The following is a 7,539-nucleotide window of genomic DNA, read 5'->3' on the forward strand; positions in this document are numbered from 1 at the left end:
ATATGCTCCTTTGAGTGTTAGCAAGTCACTGTCATGTGCAAAGCGCTTTGTTTTCATTAAAGAAACATGAGTGTACAGAGGTAACCTGAACACCAGAGCAGCAGCTCGAAGTAAACTAAGCACACTCTGTGTGGCAGTACGTGGTTCACTCAGCAAGAAGGGACGTGCAATTAGGTCCATAGGGCTGGGGGATGATGAGAGTTGCAGGAATGCTGGATGATGCTTATTTCTGCCACCACCGACCCCACTCAGAACCCTGCTGCCCTTCCCAGCACGGCAGCTGCTGGGCACACGCAGCTCGCACCTCTCACGGCGCAGTGTTGGGAATCAGCTGCACGGTATGAGTTGCATCACCTAGTGGTCTACAGACACATCTTATGCCAACAGTAAAGCAGGGTGTTCAACCAAGAGGGTCCTCCTGAAGCAGAGTTCTGTCCACGGAGAGACAACGTTTTCCTGAGTTCATTTATGTGCTAAACTGCAACAAAATTGCTTCTAAAGTGCATTTTCCCTAATGCTGCATAGTGCTCCTCCATATCCAAATGTCAGAGGGCTCATAGGCAAGGAACTGCAGTGGTCTCCTCCTGTGTTCAACCAGGTGACCCAATCCCTCTGCTCAACATTGCTTTACGCCAACAAATACAGCCTTGGAGAAATGAAAATCCACAAACCCGCCTCCTTCTGAGCCCTGTTCTGGAGGCGGGCAGAACTCACTGGCACACAGCTTACCTCACCCTTCTTTTTCCTTCCTTTGGATCCACAATTTTCTTAGACTGATCTGATCTATAATTAGGCAGCTTTGTGACAAAGAAGTATTGGGAACTGGCAAAGCAAATGGAGCAAATCTCAGGTCTCGAGAGACAACCCAGTCAGCATCCTCTTGCTGCCGAGAGCACCCTCTGCGTTGTTGCTACACCTCACTCTGTAATCACCATTGCCTTGAGATATCCCCAGCACTTCTGGCTGTTAATTCATCATCTCTCATGATTTCCTATACCTGTGTGGAACAGCTGCAAATCAGGCAGCAGCCTCCACTTACTGGGTGGGAGCAGGTACAGGGCAAGGGGAGCTGCCCCTCTGACTGCAAGCAGAAAACCAGCAGCTTCTGATACAGCCAGCAAACATCCAGAAAGACAAATATAGGAGTAATACTTTTTTTGCATGTCATGGACTGCAGGAGATCCCTGCCACCACCCCACTTAGAGATGGCACTTCACCAAACCCTCAGATGCACTTTCTGCCAGCAGGTATGTGCCAGCCTGCCTTTGGCACTCAGAGTACAGATGCTGCACTGGGGACGTGTCGGACCTGAAGCTCAACCTGGCAAGGTAGAAGGGCAATGTGGGGCAGCTTACCTGCAGGACTGCTGCTCCTGGGAGGGCTCTAGCTCCAGTTCCAGCTCCCTTCTTGCAGCTCCACGTCTTGACAGCTAAAGCAGACAAAAGAGCAGATGGCATTCTACAGGCAACTGTCTTCTGCTGATCTGGCAAGCGCAATGCACAGGACAGCTGACCACTCAGACACTCTTCCATCCTATCTCCCTAAATCCAAAGCCCCACCTCCAGATTTCTCTGTCATGAACCGCCCTGGAGCTACAGAACAGTTCACCCTGTGCAGCACAAGGAAAATATTCCAATAGACAGATGTTTTTTCAACCCTTTAAATAAACAACCAGCACTTTGAGCAGAAGACTCTTCCTTCCTCCTAGCAGAAAATACAGCTACGTGGATTCTTTTTTCTCACCGAACACAAAAATGTAAGGTCTGGCAATTCTTTTCAACATAAAAGCATTTAAAAATGTCCTGTTTTTCAGTATCGCTTTAGTATCTTGACCTTGTAAAAATCAACAGGCAGAAACTATCAGTGCTGGATTTCTTATTTCCACCAATACACGGCCAAGCAAGCCGGTGCTACTTACCGGTGCACTTTGCACAGCACACCTTAACACTGCTCAACCTAAAACAATTGAGAGTAATCGTTACACAAGATGAATGTCAACAGAACTTCAAGTTCTTCAAAAGCCATTTTAAAAACAATACCAAAGCAGGCATAGCAGAATAACGTTGAAACGAAGGCCTATCGAATTACACTGCTGTGTTTGCTCTGTGTTTCAGAAGCATGTGAAAGCAGTGCAAGGCAGTGAGGCTCACGGCCTCACACTCCTGAAGGGACAGGAACTTGGGCAGCCCCTCCTTATTGCCAAGAAGTTCCCCCAAAGGAAAGCTGATGCCTCGTGCTCCTATCCAAGTGAGTCTATTGCCACAACAGCACAATCTTGTATGAGATCCACGGTTAGAATTAAGGCCAGATATTCCGCTTTCTGTAAGCGGAGGTGACAAGATAGAGACCCAAAGGAGAAGAACTGACAGAAACTTTGCACATCTCAATCAAATCTTTCAATACTCAGTTATCCCCTCGTGTTCTTACACAAATCAAGCATCTTCACGAGCCTCCATCTGCCTCAGTAACATTTTGTTTGAAATTCACTAACGTGAAAAATACTGCTAAAAGTCTATTCATAAAACAGTATTCTATATTTTTATTTTTCAAACAGCAAGTGACCACATTTAAAATGCATCATTTGCAAATATAAATTATCAAACTATTAGTTTAATTAAAAATAAAGCAAAAACATAACTTCCCTTAGTATCACAATACATAGGAGGGTATTATAAGCCCCAAATGACTAAGTTAACCATAAGAAAACAATTATGTCAAAAGTGATGGAACTCATTAAGTCACTGAATGAATAAATCAATCCTAATACAATACCATTCACCGTGATTATGTAAAAAAGCCATCTTTCATTGTATTATACAGATAAAACAATCCGATCCTTCATGCCACGTTTTGTAAACCATGATATAAATTACACTCACAGTCAAAGGAACAGATAAGAGTAACTCCCAAAATACTTTAGGTTGCTTTTAGGGCAGAAATAAAGGCAGAAATAGAATCATTTAAAATATATCAAGTTTAACCAAAACATTTATTTGGTCAAGCCTGCTATCCAAATAGTTTTGTTTCCTGCAAAACTATTTTTGTCTTTTTGAATTATGAAATTTATACGTTTTTTTTACATACTAAACATAAGTCATGTGTCGAGCTACATTAAATCCTTTTACACTTGTATCACTTTTGCCAGGAACCCATGCATCTTTCACATATGTACACACACACACACACACACACACACACACACACACACAATCGTTCTTTGTATCGGGGAATTCCTCATCTCCCAGGAATACAGACAGACCCCCATCTTGGTTTCTGTCATAAGGAATATACAAATTTCATCCTTGACCAGTTCCTACAAAACCATCTCTTATCTATATACATACTTTTACTGATGGAATTCAGGTTATGATCTTTTGCCTAATAATAAACGGACGGAATAGATGTCGTAGGATAAATAAATACTGTATAATTATTGAAATAAACCTATTATCCTAAGTTTATCTATATGGATTTTTCTGTTTATTAGTTGAAGTACGAAGAAGGCATTTGGAATTGAGGAAAGTAACACTAGATCAGAAAATGCACCGTAACAGTATTCCACTAGATATATATCACCAGGTTTTCCAGAGCACAGTTTCTTCTGTACGCTTAGGGTTTGTACTAATTGCTCTGTCTTCAAATCCATCACGTTTCCAGATCCGATTCAGCACTACATAGTATGCCTTCAACATAAAAGGAGGTCACTTGCTTTATTGAACACCAAGCTCCCTTCCAGACAGCATTAAAAGAAAGACAAGACTACACAGACAAAGTCCAGTATAATTCATTTCTGACAAGGAAAATTTCAACCCCTCATACTGTTGCAAAATTCCTCCTACTGAAATGCTTTACTACAATAATAATAAAAAGCATACATTACATATAAAAGATACCAGTGTACTAAAAGTGACAGAAGTGGACTAGCAAATCCTTCAAAGCACATATTATATAAATGACTAGCATTTAAAAACATTTTTTTTTCTATAAAATGTAGGTCATATACATTTATAAATCGGGGTGGGGGGGTTCTAAAGCAGTGATGACTGCGTTCAAATAGTTTTGCTGCTCTGTACAGTCTAATCTCTACTCAATTCAAACTATAAGTTTGACGTTTAGTTTATTTATCGGAATAAACTCATCATCTCATAGCTCATAATTGGAAAAATACGCAACTCAACTGAACACGTGACTTGTAAGTTCACTGTTTAACTGCATATGAAGTACGGAGAGAACTACTCCTTTCTACTGGAGGCCCAAGTCTCATCAGTTCAGTATCAGGACTTAAAGACTCCAGATTTAAGCAGAGGAGTTGTCAGGAATCAGCACAGAAGCAGAATAGTATCTCTCATCCTTTAGAGACACAGCTATTCAACTTTTGCAGTCTTCCTCCTCTCGCAGAAGTGCAGCCAAGCCATTCCTTTCTTACTCAAAATGTGCACGGATGAAGCCAAGGATCTAAAGGCTGTCCTCTCTGTGACTAAGATTGTGCTGTGTAAACAATGTTACCTACTCCAGCAGGAGGACGTTTGAATTTATTTATAAAAAACGATTAAGAATATTCATTAACTCAAGGCTATCAACTCCCCAAAGGTATTTTTGGAACTTATCCTTATGCTACTCGTAAAGTTAGCACTGTCATGTATTATTGCTTACAAACAGTACAACATCGTACGCCTTCGAACAGAGCGGTACTGCCATCAGTCCGGATCTATTTACAGCATTTGTTGTTTCTTCTTTAAACAGGCTATAAAAACATTACATACTTTACAGACAATACAAATTTCCACATCGGTACTCAATTCAAACAAATGGAATGCATAACAATAATAAACATCATAAAGGAAGACTGACATAAGTCCTTGATTGTCAAGACATTTATATTTATATATAAACTCTAACTGTGCAGAATCAAAGATTCGATCATAGGTACATCCTTATTTGATAAATCATATTTACAGCATGATATTGCATAAAAAAATAAAATAATGTTGTTTACACAATATTACCTTTCCATCCATTGGATTAAGGAGAGCAAGAAACAACTCTTAGAAATGCTTGCTTGCCTCAGTTTGTGTTTCCTACCAAAAGTTACAATTTTAAAAAGGAAACATAAGGTTCTTTACGCAGAGTAGAGCAAAAGCGACTATAAATGTATTTCCCTGACACAAAGCAATTTAAACTTGAACAAAGGTTGAAGTTTTAACTTAGAGACAACTCTTTTCATTAGCAGTTATACTTTCTAGTACTTGCCCCTTGCCAAGTGAGCTTCAGCTAAATGCATTACATGCCTAACACAAACATGCATTACCGTAAGTCGAATGAACTTTCAAAGTTACAAGGCTTCATCTCCGTAACACATTTAAAACTAGCAGAGTGTAACACGATGAGCTTGCTTCAGTACCAACCATGTAATCTGAAAGTTCACATGTGGACTGGTACCGACTGCAGAAGTGGATTTCTGCCTGTTAGATTTGTCAAACGTATTCCCTGGAGCATTAGGGTTTTCCCTGCAATTTGTAATGGTATTAAAACAAGCCAACAAAGAAGAACAACAAAAAAAAACCAACAAAAAAAAAACACCAAAGCTCTCAAAACCAAGAATATTTAGTTGGCAAATATACATACATAAAGAAATCCAATGCTGCAAAATTCAGACTGAATTCACCCAAATATTCTGGTTCATTTCAAATAGTTACTATGTGTGATACAAACACTGTAAAAATATTCTGAACGAGCATGGAATATCATGTATACGTCCAGGTGGAAAGTTTTCATAGGAGAACATATGAATGCTTCCAAAAGTTACAGTAGAACCCCAGTAATTCGCAGCAATGACTGGGAAACCTTTTAGAAATCACAATTTTGAAAGTAGTGAAGAAGCAGGCAATGAAAGCAAGGATGTCACATCACAAAAGGTACTTTGTTCATTTATTCTGACAACTGTGATTTAGTTTGCAGTACTTCTTGTACCTCCCAGTATACTAACATAGATTCTGTAGTATACTTGGGTGAAGCAGTACAGTATTACTCATACGAGACTTTGCTACTGTACTTTTTAGCACATCGCAGAGAGGTGGGAAGAAAGAGACCACAGGGGACATATAAACCTATGGGTTTAAACCTCCAGGGCTGGCTGTCAGCGAATTAGCAAGATTTTACTGTACTTCTCAATTAACAGTGAAAAGTTCCCTTCATCCAAAAAACCGACAAGTACAATAGAAAAGTAATGCAAGTGTTAATTCATGCAGATACTTTCTTGTCCTATTTTCTTCCTGAAACACAGTTTTCCTCAAGACAATACTAGGAGACACGTGATCATTAACATAATTCCTTTATCATTCAATTTGTTTCTGTATTTTGTAAACCAGCGTACAGCGATACACATTGTTAACCCTTCTCTCTAAACCTTGCCATTTGTGATTAATTCATTCTCAAATCAAAAGAAGAAAACGTAAATGCTTATTAGTATACCATTACAAGCTTCCTTCATCGTCTGTTACGTGAACGGTAAAATATACCAAAGGACTCATGCTAAAAGGGACACTGTCAAGTAATTTAGGTCCAAAATATGGCCTATGAGTATGTGTCTATATATATAGACATATATGTATATATATAGTTTGGTAGTAAACATCATCCATTCCCTCTTTTTTTAAAAAAAATCACTGTTGCTCTATGGTGAGGAGAGAGCCAAAAAAGGTTCCCCCTGACATACACACACCTGCAGCTTGCATGACCCTTCAGAAAGAACCTGCGTTGCTCGCTCCACGCGATACAAACGCTAACTCCAACTTCTGCTGAGCGACCACAGCAGTACAAGAACACAACTAACACCAACGTCGCTGCTTTTTCAGCTCTTTTGGACATCCATGGAAAACTAACAGAAATGAACACTGACCTGTTTGAAACGAAGAACATGCATCTGTAGCAGATTAGAAGCAGCAGAATTTTAACAGTAGAAAATCTTATTAAATAATGTAATTATTGACGAAGCGCGAGCTTTTACACAGAGCAGTCTCCCAGAACTACATACAGACTTTTTCCAGAATGAAAGGGCATGCACTCAGGAAATGATAGCAGTATATTTGGTTAACTCCTCTGTCACGGAAAGCTTCAAGCATCGGCAGATCAAGTACTCGAGAATCCTATAGATATTCCCCACAGGCTACACTGGGACTTCACAGCCTGTCCTAAGGCACTGAGGATAGCTGTAATGGCTCATCAGCAGACTGGAGAAGGAACTACGACAGAAGGAATAACATTTTCTCAGATGACTCCCACTGGGGAAGGGTGAGTTCCTTCCCTCTGTACAGCAGCTTGCTCACTCACAAACCCAAGCAACGATTTGTTAAGAGTGAAGATGGCGCGGAGCAGCAGCGCTCCCTGCTACTCCTCCATCGCTTTCTCTCAGCAGAGAATCAATGCAGTGACTTTTGTTAAATAAAAATGAGTCAATCTGCTTTGGGAGATTCAGGCTTTTTATTCCTTTTACTTTCCTATCAGACCAGACTAGTGCAGTAATAATCTAGTTGCCCTCCC

This window comes from Meleagris gallopavo, chromosome 7 (assembly GCF_000146605.3).
Source record: "Meleagris gallopavo isolate NT-WF06-2002-E0010 breed Aviagen turkey brand Nicholas breeding stock chromosome 7, Turkey_5.1, whole genome shotgun sequence".
Classification (NCBI taxonomy): Eukaryota; Metazoa; Chordata; class Aves; order Galliformes; family Phasianidae; genus Meleagris; species Meleagris gallopavo.